Here is a 12,609-nt window from a genome sequence, read left to right as displayed (position 1 = left end):
AAAATACACAATCACTGATTTACCCGGTAAAAACAAAACAAATACTAATAAAAATGTAATTTGTGAAAAAGTTATTACAAATCTATATTTTCAATGGCAATGGAATTGTCTCAGTGATTGCCAAGTTAAAAACACGTTCATTGTGTTTTGCAGGGAATTATTCCATCTCTGTTTATATACCATGTTACTTCATACCTCACATACCTTCTCTCCTGACTCCTGATGAATTGCCCTCCTCTTGTTTGGAAATCGGTTATAGTCGATTTAATATAGCTAGAATATAGCTAGGCTACTCAGCCATTTCCTCACCAAACACTTTTTCCCAGGCCCCCATCGAAACTTTTTTTTTACCGGAATGACCGGAAACAACCTGGAGGGCATTTCGGTAGTAGTAGTTCTTGTGTAAAACCGCAGCCAAGAGCATCTCAATGGCATACTATGTGTGGTAGTCGCAAATCGAATCTGCCTTGGATTAAAAATACTTCAATACCCAGCAAGCATTGTAAGGAAAATGGTCCAAGCGCACTGTTTTAACTGTTTTCGTAATCTAAAATCATTGATGTTCCTAAATGAAATAACGCATTACAGCTGACTGTTAAAATACAGTATTCTTTGTTTCAATGTGAGCGATGTTTAATTCAATATTTTCATATTTTTATCATCACTAAAGACCATAATAATATGCTGGTAACTGGTCTCATAAGCTTTCAGAGCAACTTGAGCACACATGGAGCATGGACAACTCTAAAGATAAATGTGTTTTAAGAACTTTTGATGAGTCAAGATTGAAATATTTTTAAAGCAAAAGACAAAGCTCTTGATGTACTACACTCTTATATGGGGGGAGGGGGGGGGGGGGCTAACTAGAGGGGGGGGGGGGGGGGGCTAACTAGAACCATAAGGTGATCGACGACTGTCCCTGTAGGAGAACACATGTTTGGTTCCAGGTAGAACCCTTTTTGGGCTGGGTAGAGCCCCTTTTGGTATCAGGTAGAACCTTTTCACCAATATGAACTAAATGTGTTCTACCTTGAACCAAAAAAGGGTTCTCCTACAGGGACAACTGCAGAACCTGTCTGAACCCTTTTTCTAAGAGTGTGCAGGTGTAGGCATAAGTCTTACTTCATGTCAAATAATTATATTCTTGTGTCATATGTAACAAATATATAGAACGTGTCATATCAACTGTAATAGCCAAATTGTTGCCATGAATATAACAGATATGTATTAAGTCAGATACTGAAGAGAATTTTTAGATTGAAGGTAAATTGGATTGAATCAAACCAAGTAGGCTACAGAATAGCTAAAGCCTGTATACTCTCTGCAAGCTTCAGCTTCAATTTACATTGGACATACAGCCTCATCTAGTGGCTGAATGGTAGTAAATCATTTACTTTCCCCTGAACATTCTGCTTATTTTCTTATTGTTATAGTCATACTCTAGGAATGATCTTGTGCCAGTGAGATGTGATGTGAAGGAAAGGCAGGAAGGAAGGACTAACAGAGTATAAAACAAAGGGTTGGATCAGCTGGAAACTGCGGCAGAACATTACAAATACACTACTGTTTTTATTGACCATAATAGATTTCAGGGGAATAACTTTTGGTAAAACAGAACTCATCAGTTTCCATAATCACAATTTCATGTATATACATTTTTTGCCTAAATGCCATATGTCTTATTGGAAGGTTTATGTGAGGACACTGAATTGAAAACAGATCATAAGAGAACATGTTTTTCCTTTGGTTAAAAATAAATAATAGATTTTTGCTGGACAAAGGAATGCAATGATGAATACTGAAAGCTAACATTTTAACCTTTACAACATGCACATCTGATCGAATTTAGTACTCCGTTGGTACTCTCTAATAGGTTCTCTACATCTAGAACTGAATGGAGGACATTTTTTAAAATACATATTCTTAGTATTTTGAAACCCGTTATGCACTTGACTAAATCATTGTAAATAATGTGTACAGAGCTGCCTGTCAACAACTTTTCCATATAACTTCCTCAAGGAAGAAGCATTTTTTAAGTCTATAAATCTGATTCCAGCTTGATGCTTGTTCTTAGATCGAGACATTATAAAGTAATCAGGCATTGGGCAGTATTACACCTCCTTAGATATGAGCATGTGCCCTTTCCTCTGATAACATTGCCATGCCTCTCTCTGCCTAACAACAAGCTTAAGTACAGTATAGTAGAGTTAGGCTCTCTACTGTATTTATTTTTTCTTCAGAACTCTGAGGTGTTGATGGAACACTGCAGCCGGATGTTTTGTCCAACATAACAAAACATGAGCTGGTTCCCAGGTGTTAGAAAAACAGAACATAGTGAAACCAGAGACAGATATGTGTTGTGGGTTGTTTCAGGTTTTCTTGTGCTGTATCAGGTTGCCTTTGCATGTTATGAGACATGATTTATTCCGGTAGTCCTCCTACATACTTGTAACAATAATAGTATGCAGCGGGTAGAATGGATTTAGGCCACAATCTAGGCAGGAATGTCTATGTTCGGGGGACCAGGCTAGCTGCAGAGGATTTGATCACTGGCTGCAGCTGGATAGCAGGACAACCAGGGCTGGCTCCAGGCATAAGCGATAAGTGGTCACTTAGGGTCCCCAGGCGTTAGGGGTCCCAAGACCCCCCAATATATATATATATGTTTTTTTTAAAGAACTTATTTGGAGTCAACTTATTGTTTATATTAGAATAGTAGAATACACAAGGTGCAATTTCGAAATTTGGTTGTGCATCAGCAGTTTTTCTCTTGTTATATCAGTCACTCAATAAGCCATGTCAGCTAACAATGTTTTGATAGGTAAGTTAGTCCAGCCATCTATCTACTGTAAACTGGTAGTAATCATGTCCGAAAACAGGTGGCACGCAGAACGTGATTTCCTGGGGGCCTGTCATGCCAAAAAGCGTATGTGTCCCCTCCCCCTGTAGGCCTGTTGCTAGAACTTGCAAAATTCTGACCGGCCTACATAATTAATCAAAGCGTTCATTGCTATGCTGGTTGCGTGGCTCTATTTTACCCTGTAGCAGACGCGGCGGATGGAGGACGCGGGCAATTCTAGTTGTATTTCACCTCCTAAGCGCTCACTTGGGTCCGCACTAATTTATTACCTCAGAATCACTCTCCAGGATTTCCATATATTTGTCTTTATATAAGAACATATTGTTAAATAGGAATAAATAATTCAAGCTCTTTTTAGGTTGATTTTAGATTGACATTGCTAGATACTCATTTACCTCAGCCTGCCTAGTCAGCTAGCTAGCCAGCTAACTTTTATTGTAGCTTGCACTTTAATGGCACCCCTTGAGGAGATTTGATTTTATCTTTCCAACCAGGCGAAGTACCGTGAAGACACCACTGATCTCAACAAGAGGCGCACCATTCCTAGGGTGGCAGAGAATATTACTGTCACGCTCGTCCTCTTCTTCTGACGAGGAGTAGCAAGGATCGGACCAAAATGCAGCGTGGTACGTGTTCATGGCGATATTTATTCAACGCAGAACACTAAAACAAAAATAACGAGAATTAAACTAAACAGTCCTGTCTGGTGACACCCACGAAACAATAGAAAACAGGCTCCCTAAATATGGTTCTCAATCAGGGACAACAATTGACAGCTGCCTCTGATTGAGAACCATACCAGGCCAAACACAGAAATAGCAAATCATAGAAAAACGAACATAGACAACCCACCCAACTCACGCCCTGACCATACTAAAACAAAGACATAACAAAAAGAACTAACAATTACAATTCAGGGTAACGTTAAGTAAGTAGTTAAGTAGTTAATGCACCGAATTTCTGGAACAAAATTCAAAATACATTTAATCTTGATGTTCTGGTGCCATTCTGGCTATTTAAAGTACTGATGATTGGGGACTTATTTGTGGAGGAATGTAACTTTTTTTCTGGGTGAGTTGTGATCTATTATTTGTAGTTCCCATGGCTGTATTTTTGTATTTTAATGTGTATATGTTTGGGTATAATGTGTATATTTATATTGTGTATAAACTGGGCACATTTGTAAAAAAGACCTGGGTCTCAATATGTTTTCTAAAATAAAGGTTAAATAAAAAAATATAAATAAAATAAGAAGTTGGTAATTTACAGTACCAATCAAAAGTATGGATACACCTACTCATTCCAGGTTTTTCTTTATTTTTACCATTATCTACATTGTAGAATAATAGTGAAGACATCAAAACTATGAATGAACACATATGGAGTCATGTAGTAACCAAAAAAGTGTTAAACAAATCAACATCTAATTTATATTTGAGATTCTTCAAAATTGCTACCCTTGATGACAGCTTTGCACACTTGGCATTCTCTCAACCAGCTTCATGCATTTCAATTAACATATGTCCCTTGTTAAAAGTTAATTTGTGGAATGTCTTTCCTTCTTAATGCGTTTGAGCCAATCAGTTGTGTTGGGACAAGGTAGAGGTGGTATACAGACGATAGCCCTATTTGGTAAAATACCAAGTCCAAGTTATGGCAAGAACATCTCAAATAAGCAAAGAGAAATGATAGTCCATCATTACTTTAATAAATGAAGGTCAGTCAATACGGAAAATGTTAAGAACTTTGAAAGTTTCTTCAAGTGCAGTCGCAAAAACCATCAAGCTCTGTGATTAAACTGACTCTCATAAGGACCGCCACAGGAAAGGAAGACCCAGAGTTCATTAGAGGTACCAGTCTCAGGAGTTACCAGCCTCAGAAATTGCAGCCCAATTAAATGCTTCACAGAGTTCAAGTAACTGTAAGGACAGATGCTGGGAGATGAGAAGCAAGTACAGGGAGAGAATATTTAATGAATTAACAGACGGACAGGAAACAACACAAACAGCATCTAGACAAGGGACACATACTGTAACGACATTAATGCTGACTCGGGAAAGAAACTGAGGAAGTGACAGATATAGGGGAGATAATTAATAATGTGATGGAGTCTAGGTGAGTCTGATGAAGTGCTGTTGGGCGTAACGATGATGACAGGTGTGCGTAATGATAAGCAACCTGGCGACCTCGAGTGCCAGAGAGGGGGAGTGGGACCACACGTGATAGTACCAAACACATTTCAACATCAACTGTTCAGAGGTGACTGTGTGAATCAGGCCTTCATTGCTGCAAAGAAACCACTACTAAAGGACACCAATAAGAAGACACTTGCTTGGGCCAAGAAACATGAACAATGGACATTAGACCACTGGAAATCTGTTCTTGGTGTGATGAGTCCAAATTTGAGATTTTTGATTCCAACTGCTGTGTCTTTGTGAGACGCACAGTAGGTGAACGAATGATCTCCGCATGTGTGGTTCCCACCGTGAAGCATGGAGGAGGAGGTGTGATGGTATGGGGGTGCTTTGCTGGTGACACTGTCTGTGATTTATTTAGAATTCAAGGCACACTTAACCAGCATGTCTACCACATCATTCTGCAGCAATACGCCATCCCACCTGGTTTGCGCTTAGTGGGACTATCATTTGTTTTTCAACAGGACAATGACCCATCACACCTCCAGGCTGTGTAAGGACTATTTTACCAAGAAGGAGAGTGATGGAGTGCTGCATCAGATGACCTGGCATCCACAATTACCTGACCTCAATCCAATGGAGATGGTTATGGATGAGTTGGACCGCAGAGTGAAAGATAAGCAGCCAACAAGTGCTCAGCACATGTGGGAACTCCTTCAAGACTGTTTAAAAAGCATTCCCAGTGAAGCTGGTAGAGAGAATGTCAAGAGTTTGCAAAGCTGTCATCAAGGCAAAGGGTCGCTGACTCTGAAGAACCTAAAATCTAAAATATATTTAGATTTGTTTTAAAAAATGTGGTTACTACATGATACCATGTGTGTTTTTTCATAGTTTTGATGTCTTGTCTATTATTCTACAATGTAGAATATAGTAAAATTACTGAAAAACCCTTGAATGAGTTGGTGTGTCCAAACTGTAGATGTGACTGGTACTGTACATGTTGCCGGCCGTCGAGCAGCAGAAAGGGAGCACAGATTGTGGGCGGTTTGCTATTGGAAACAGTCTTAGTCTCTGCAGAGGTGAGGAACCCTCCATGACACGATCCCTGAAATCCATGGGGGTATTTTTCTCCCTGCTCTGCTGAGTATTTGTCTCTGCTCATACAGGCGTAATGAAGCCCTAGCGCACTAATTTGATGGACATTTATTTTAAATATGAATACTTTTTAAAATTGTGATTCATCAGGGGTGATGCAGCAACCTTACCGCCTATGCCGGTGCAGGAGATGATGCAAGCATTTTCATGTGTCTTGTTTGTCTCATGTTGTCAATGTCCGTGAATTTGTCTGTCCATGGGGTCCGTCGTCTGTAATCTGTTTTGTCTGTTGTTTTCTCCAACCTTGTTGACACTGCTTGGCCGGCTCCCCACCTCAAGGCGTTAGGTAATTTTCCGACATTACATCTTTTGTAAATTGCATGATATTGTAAATAACTTTAATCATGTTGTAATAATAATGTTTTAATTAGTTTAAAGATGTGTTTTCTTGCAGACATTGGCAGTGTGAAAGCTGGTAAGTTGGTTGGTAAGTATATAGCACAGGTAACTGTCTTGTATTGTAAGTAACGTTTTCAAGCATGTAAATATTTGTATATTTTTTCTGTGAGTTGAATGAATGTGCTTTCTGGTAAATATTTGAACGAATTGGCTGTAAATGTTTTCATTTGCATAGTAAATATATTTATTGCAAGTGAAAAAAATATTGACTGAAATTGACTGTTCAGTTCCTTACTGGTCCTTAAAACCCCTTCTCCCTAGCAATTAATATTTTGTGCCCAATTACAAATCAAACTTTAGGGCAGGGTTGGTTTGGAATTGGACATTGGTTTCTAGTTAGTGTTTGCATATCTGGAGGTTCTAGATTTGTGTAAGTAATATGGCAGAAGTGTCCCAGAGCCCATTTCCCAGCAGGGTGGAGTCATCACCATATTGCTACACCTATCCAAGCCCCATCAGGTCAAACACTGAAATTATACAGTAGGGGGTTAAGGGCCTCAATTAAACTGGATAAAAATGTTATTGTAATTTTATAATCCTTCTCTCGACCTGTACCTTAAAGGTCTTACTCACATTGGTTATGGAGAGCGAGATCACACAGTTGTCCGAAAAACAGCAATCAACTGGATGCCGCCTTCCTAGATGCTCTGCACAGATGACGTACCTCTGTAAATCAGCCAACAACAACACATTCACAGGGACAACACGTGCACTTGTGCAGCTACAGAATACTTTCTACGGGGTTATTGGGGTCGCTTTGCAAAGCAGCCACTTGGGGACAATAGGAGTGAGAGGCATTTATCAGAGGGAGTGGAACGGGGGCAAAGGTGACTGTTTGTTTGGGTTGTTGAGGAAACAGTCCTTCCTGTTTTGGAGACCACCACGCAAAGGCAAAGTTACAGAGTTTGTCTGGGGTTGGATAGGAGGTGGATAGCATGGAAATAAAGATGTCCAGCCAACTGTACTTACTGTAGGCTGTCGTGGAAATTCAGTACTGAGAGAGATGGGGCGGCAGGCAGGGTAGCCTAGTGGTTAGAGCGTTGGGCTAGTAACCGAAGTGTTGCAAGTTCAAATCCCCGAGCTGACAAGGTACAAATATGTCGTTCTGCCCCTGAACAAGGCAGTTAACCCACTGTTCCTAGGCCGTTATTGAAAATAAGAATTTGTTCTTAACTGACTTGCCTAGTTAAATTAAAGGTTAAAAAAAAGAAGATTTGGTCACTTCTTTAAACAATCATCTTATTTAATATATATGAATCATTGCAATAATGAGGCTGGTCGACCCACCACCCTTGAGTGTTAGACCGAGTAGTATATAGAGTAGTATATATAGCTGATACTAACCATGCTCAGTCATGGTTGGTTCAACCCCATTCTGGCTTCATCCTGTCATTATCTACGTGGGTTGTTGTCTTAACCCCACCCTGGCTTAGTTTCCCAGATGCAAGGATGATTTTGAGACAATGAGGGACTGTTCTACTCCTAAACTATCTCTAGTAAAAACGTTTCCTGTCTATGTAATGCAGTATTCAACTAATTTGTCAGCTCAAGCCATCTCTGGTAACCATATGCCCAGATTAGCTGCAGGGAACTAGAGTGGAGCCCATGAAAAGACAGACACTAGCAGGGACAGAAATGTCTTACTATAAGCTAAATATAAATTGTTAACCATTAATATCAAATACCAATAGTTTGTCACTGTTTTCTATCTCGTCATTGCAGTCATGAAATGTTCAGCATTTTTCCATAATGATCCTTCATGTCACAATTTCTTTCAGAATCTTTTTCTTTTAGAGAAGTCTGACTATATTATTGTCATACATTTATTTTACAATCTCTCTTTATTTCCTAACCGATATGTTAGACCCCTTTGAAAAGGACAATCTGACGTGATCGTCTATCTGACATTACTGCATTATTGGAATGCTGACAAATTCTTATATCATCAGTTACAGAACTATACAGACTTTCTAAGCCTGTGTGTGTGCCCTCCTTACCTACTGTCTGCAGTGATGTGAACCATTTTGGCTTCAGTATCAAATGAGTTGTATCAAATGAATGAATATCTCCTCAAATCAAAATGTTGGAAATAATGTCAGCTCAGTAACGTTTGAGGTAAGCTAGTAATTTACTGATCTCAGAACGCAATGTCTTAGAATAGTCTTCAATCACTGCATTATCTCTTCTTGTCAGTTTAGGCTAACTGAACACAGGAAGGATGAATGTGATGTTAGCTTCTGCAGTTTGAAGTCTGGCTTATACAGTAGACCATTTGGAGACTTCCAGCACCATGGACAGAGTTTAGCCAGCCCAGTAAAGGCATAGCCAGATACAAGATTCTGCTGCCAGCTGATTTAAAAGCCATGATGCAGGTTCTCATAGGAAATCACTTCACAAGGTCACAGTTCATTGTTACTGATGAATAGAATATAGAAGTGGTTTAACACTCCACTACTTCATATCACTTCCTCTCATTGACCAACAACTAGCCTGCTACTTCCTGTCATTTCTCCCTCCTCAACTTTGGATGAAAAGGAATGGGAGAAAGTATCCTGTTTTTCTGTGTAGAACCAAGATGACTTTTTAGGTTCTAAATGAACCTATTAAAACTCATGGATGCTTAATACAGCTCAAACTAAATGTATAAAGAAAGTTATACATTCCCCTCTCTCCCTCAGTGACATGAATAGGAGGGTAGTGCGGGTAAAGGGTAGTGCGTACAGACCAGTACATCACTGGAGCTAAGCTGCCTGCCAGGACCTCTATACCAGGCGGTGTCAGAGGAAGGCCCTACAAATTGTCAAAGACCCCAGCCACCCCAGTTGTAGACTGTTCTCTCTACTACCACATGGCAAGCGGTACTGGAGCGCCAAGTCTAGGACCAAAAGGCTACTGAACAGTTTTTACCCCCAAGCCAGAAGACTCCTGAACAGGTAATCAAATGGCTATTTGCATTGTTTGCCCCCCAACACCTCTTTTATGCTACTTGCTACTCTCTGTTTATCATATATATGCACAGTCACTTCAACCATACCTACATGTACATACTACCTCAATCAGCCCGACTAACCACAGTAGCCTCGCTACTGTTCTTTTTCACTGTCTTTTTTACCGTTTTTATTTATTTACCTATCTATTGTTCACCTAATACTTTTTTTTAACTTAAAAATTGCACTGTTGGTTAGAGCCTGTAAGTAAGCATTTCCCTGTAAGATCTACTACACCTGTTGCATTCAGCACACGTGACAAATAAACTTTGATTTGATAAGTATATTTCATATTCTCAGAACCCAACAGTCCCTCCTCTTGAACAATAGCTTCCTACTGTTCAACTTACATAAACTTGGAAATGACTTCTAAATGAACAAACAATGATAACAAAACATGAACAAAAATAAAACATGATTAACATTCACAGTGAGGTTTACAGAGACTTGTGGCCTCTGTTCTATAGTCACACCATACACACTCTTATTTCCCTTTCTCGTAGAACAGTGATAATAACGTGTCTGCTGGAGCTGTTGGCTTCTTCCATTTCAACTTTCTCTTTCTGGTCCCTAAGCGAGTGATAGCACAAGATTTGAAAAGCAGCGAGAAACACAAAACATAACAGTATTAACAATGTGGTAAGCTATGCATAACTATATATGCAAAGAAAACGCAAAGTCTGATAACATGACAATTCCCACTCTTCACCTGACTCTATGCCTTCAGAATACTTTTCTGCTGGCCCTAAAAAACCTCCTCATGCTTTCACCCAGTCTTCCCCATCAGGCTACAGGTTATAAGAGGTGTTCCCAAGCCATTTCATTTTCACTTTGTTCTCCATCTTCTTCTTCCTCCATTGCCACCTGATAGGCACGTCACCTGACTCCACCAAGGCAACACATAAGGTTCAATATTTATATTAAATATAAATATAATATAAAAAATAGATTACATTTTCAGAGCACAACATCAAAATAAATAAAAATAATAAACCAATTATTTCAAGCTTGTTTAACCTGTTGGCAGCTCAGGACAGACGGGAGACTCTGGCACCTCAGGACAGACGGGAGACTCTGGCAGCTCCGGAGTGGAGGAAGGCTCTGGCAGCGCTGGACAGGCGGGAGACCCTGTAGGCAGAAAATGGAGAGACAGCCTGGTGCGGGGGGCTGCCACCGGAGGGCTGGTGCGTGGAGGTGGCACTGGATAGACTGGACCGTGCAGGCGCACTGGAGGTCTTGAGCACCGAGCCTGCCCAACCATACCTGGTTGAATGCTCCCAGTCGCCATGCCAGTGCGGCGAGGTGGAATAGCCCGCACTGGGCTGTGCTGGCGAACCCGGGGACACCATGCATAAGGCTGGTGCCATGTACGCCGGCCCAAGGAGACGAACTGGAGACCAGATGCGTAGAGCCGGCTTCATGGCACCTGGCTCGATGCCCACTCTAGCCCGGCCGATACGAGGAGCTGGAATGTACCGCACCGGGCTATGCAGACACCGTGCGCTCCACAGCATAACACGGTGCCTGCCCGGTCCCTCTCGCTCTCCGGTAAGCACGGGAAGTTGGCGCAGGTCTCCTACCTGGCTTCGCCACACTCCCCGTGTGCCCCCTCCCAATACATTTTTGGGGCTGCCTCTCGGGCTTCCTACCTCGCCGCCGTGCTGCCTCCATTCGCCGGTATCCCTCCTCACATTGCTCCAGAAAATCCCAGGCGGGCTCCGGCACTCTCCCTGGGACGACCGCCCACCTGTCTATCTCCTCCCAAATAGTGACACAGTCCAGATCACGCTCCCATGTCCAGAAATCCTGACATCGCTGCCGCTGCTGCTGCCCGTTAACACGCCGCTTGGTCCTCTGTTGGTGGGTGTTTCTGTAACAGCAGATTTCCTCCTCTTTGTCTGAAGAGCAGTAAGGATCGGACCAAGATGCGGCGTGGTAAGTGTTCATGACGTGCATCCTGGCGGCAGAGAAGTCAGAGCAAAACTGTGTTACAACGGTGCAGTTTAATAATAAAAATCACTGTAAACAAAACAATCAATACAATGGGTACAAAACCCGTCGCACACCAGACATAACGTGCACAAGCACGGACATGGGGGGAACAGAGGGTTAAATATACAACATGTAATGATGGAGTTGAAACCAGGTGTGTGAGAAGACAAGACAAAACAAATGGAAAATAAAGGCTAGAAGACCGGCAAGGATGACCGCCAAACGCTGCCCGAACAAGGAGAGGCAAGTTCCTTGCAGGTTTCCTCAAAATATCCACAGCAAGCACAGCTATCAATGCAGACAGTACTCTTTAGCAGTAACCAATATCCCATATGGGAACAAGCAATTCTGTCTTGGTGTTACGCGATGATAGGCTAACCTCAAGGCTGTCAAATACCTCCACGATGAGACGGTAGCTTCAGTCTTTACTACGTCTTAACAAAATTATAACAACTCTCTTATAAAATAAAATCGGTATTTCCCTTCATGTCTTAGGAGGTAATGGTTTTGTTCTAGTTTTGTCATCTTCTTTTATAATTTTTCTTCACCAACGGTCCTGTATGTAAAAATCCATCCTTTTCTCAATGTCTTTCCCTCTTTTTTACCCCCAGGCCTCCCGTTGACCAGGTCAACTTCCATTGGCCACAGCTTAACAAGCGACCTTATTGGTCAAAACTTAAACTTAAAAGTAAACCACTTATACATTAAAGAAATATTTCTACAAAAGAAATACATTAACATTAAAATTTAGGAGCAATTCCATCACCTTTTAAATGTAATTCCAATTAATTATAACAAATAAACTCAATACTTGGTTTTAACAAGAATAAACTCAATACCTAGTTCAAACAAGGGTATTACAAATGCCCCAAGAATGTTGCCCAGTGTACAATTACCCCAACATCTTTCCTCTTATATGATGCATTAACCAATAAAGCAACTAACCCAAACCAACTATGGCGGTTAAAGTAGCTCCCAGACCTAACCCATCTGCATGTCTACAATGGAATCTAGTGTTTCTCTCTCTTTAGCTCCGCTTCCTCTGTCAAGGCGTCTTCAAGCCTTGACAGAGGTGAGCTGG

The 12,609-nt window shown here is 41.1% G+C and overlaps 1 protein-coding gene across 4 annotated transcripts in view; it reads right to left on the bottom strand.

Annotated features, from left to right (window-relative positions):
* Positions 1-351, bottom strand: part of phactr4b (phosphatase and actin regulator 4b) — a 64,047-nt gene extending 63,696 nt beyond the window's left edge. For 2 of the 4 annotated variants that reach the window (XM_031793103.1, XM_020453199.2), the window contains exon 1: positions 205-351. The gene's annotated coding sequence lies outside the window, so the exon portion shown is untranslated. Of the gene's footprint in view, positions 1-195 lie in introns of all 4 variants that reach the window. The other 2 variants (XM_020453208.2, XM_020453225.2) reach the window with 2 other exon arrangements.
* Between the last annotated feature and the right edge of the window lie 12,258 nt (positions 352-12,609).

The sequence above is a fragment of the Oncorhynchus kisutch genome, linkage group LG2 (assembly GCF_002021735.2).
Source record: "Oncorhynchus kisutch isolate 150728-3 linkage group LG2, Okis_V2, whole genome shotgun sequence".
In the NCBI taxonomy this organism is placed as follows: domain Eukaryota; kingdom Metazoa; phylum Chordata; class Actinopteri; order Salmoniformes; family Salmonidae; genus Oncorhynchus; species Oncorhynchus kisutch.
This window is presented reverse-complemented; position numbering and strand designations above follow the sequence as displayed.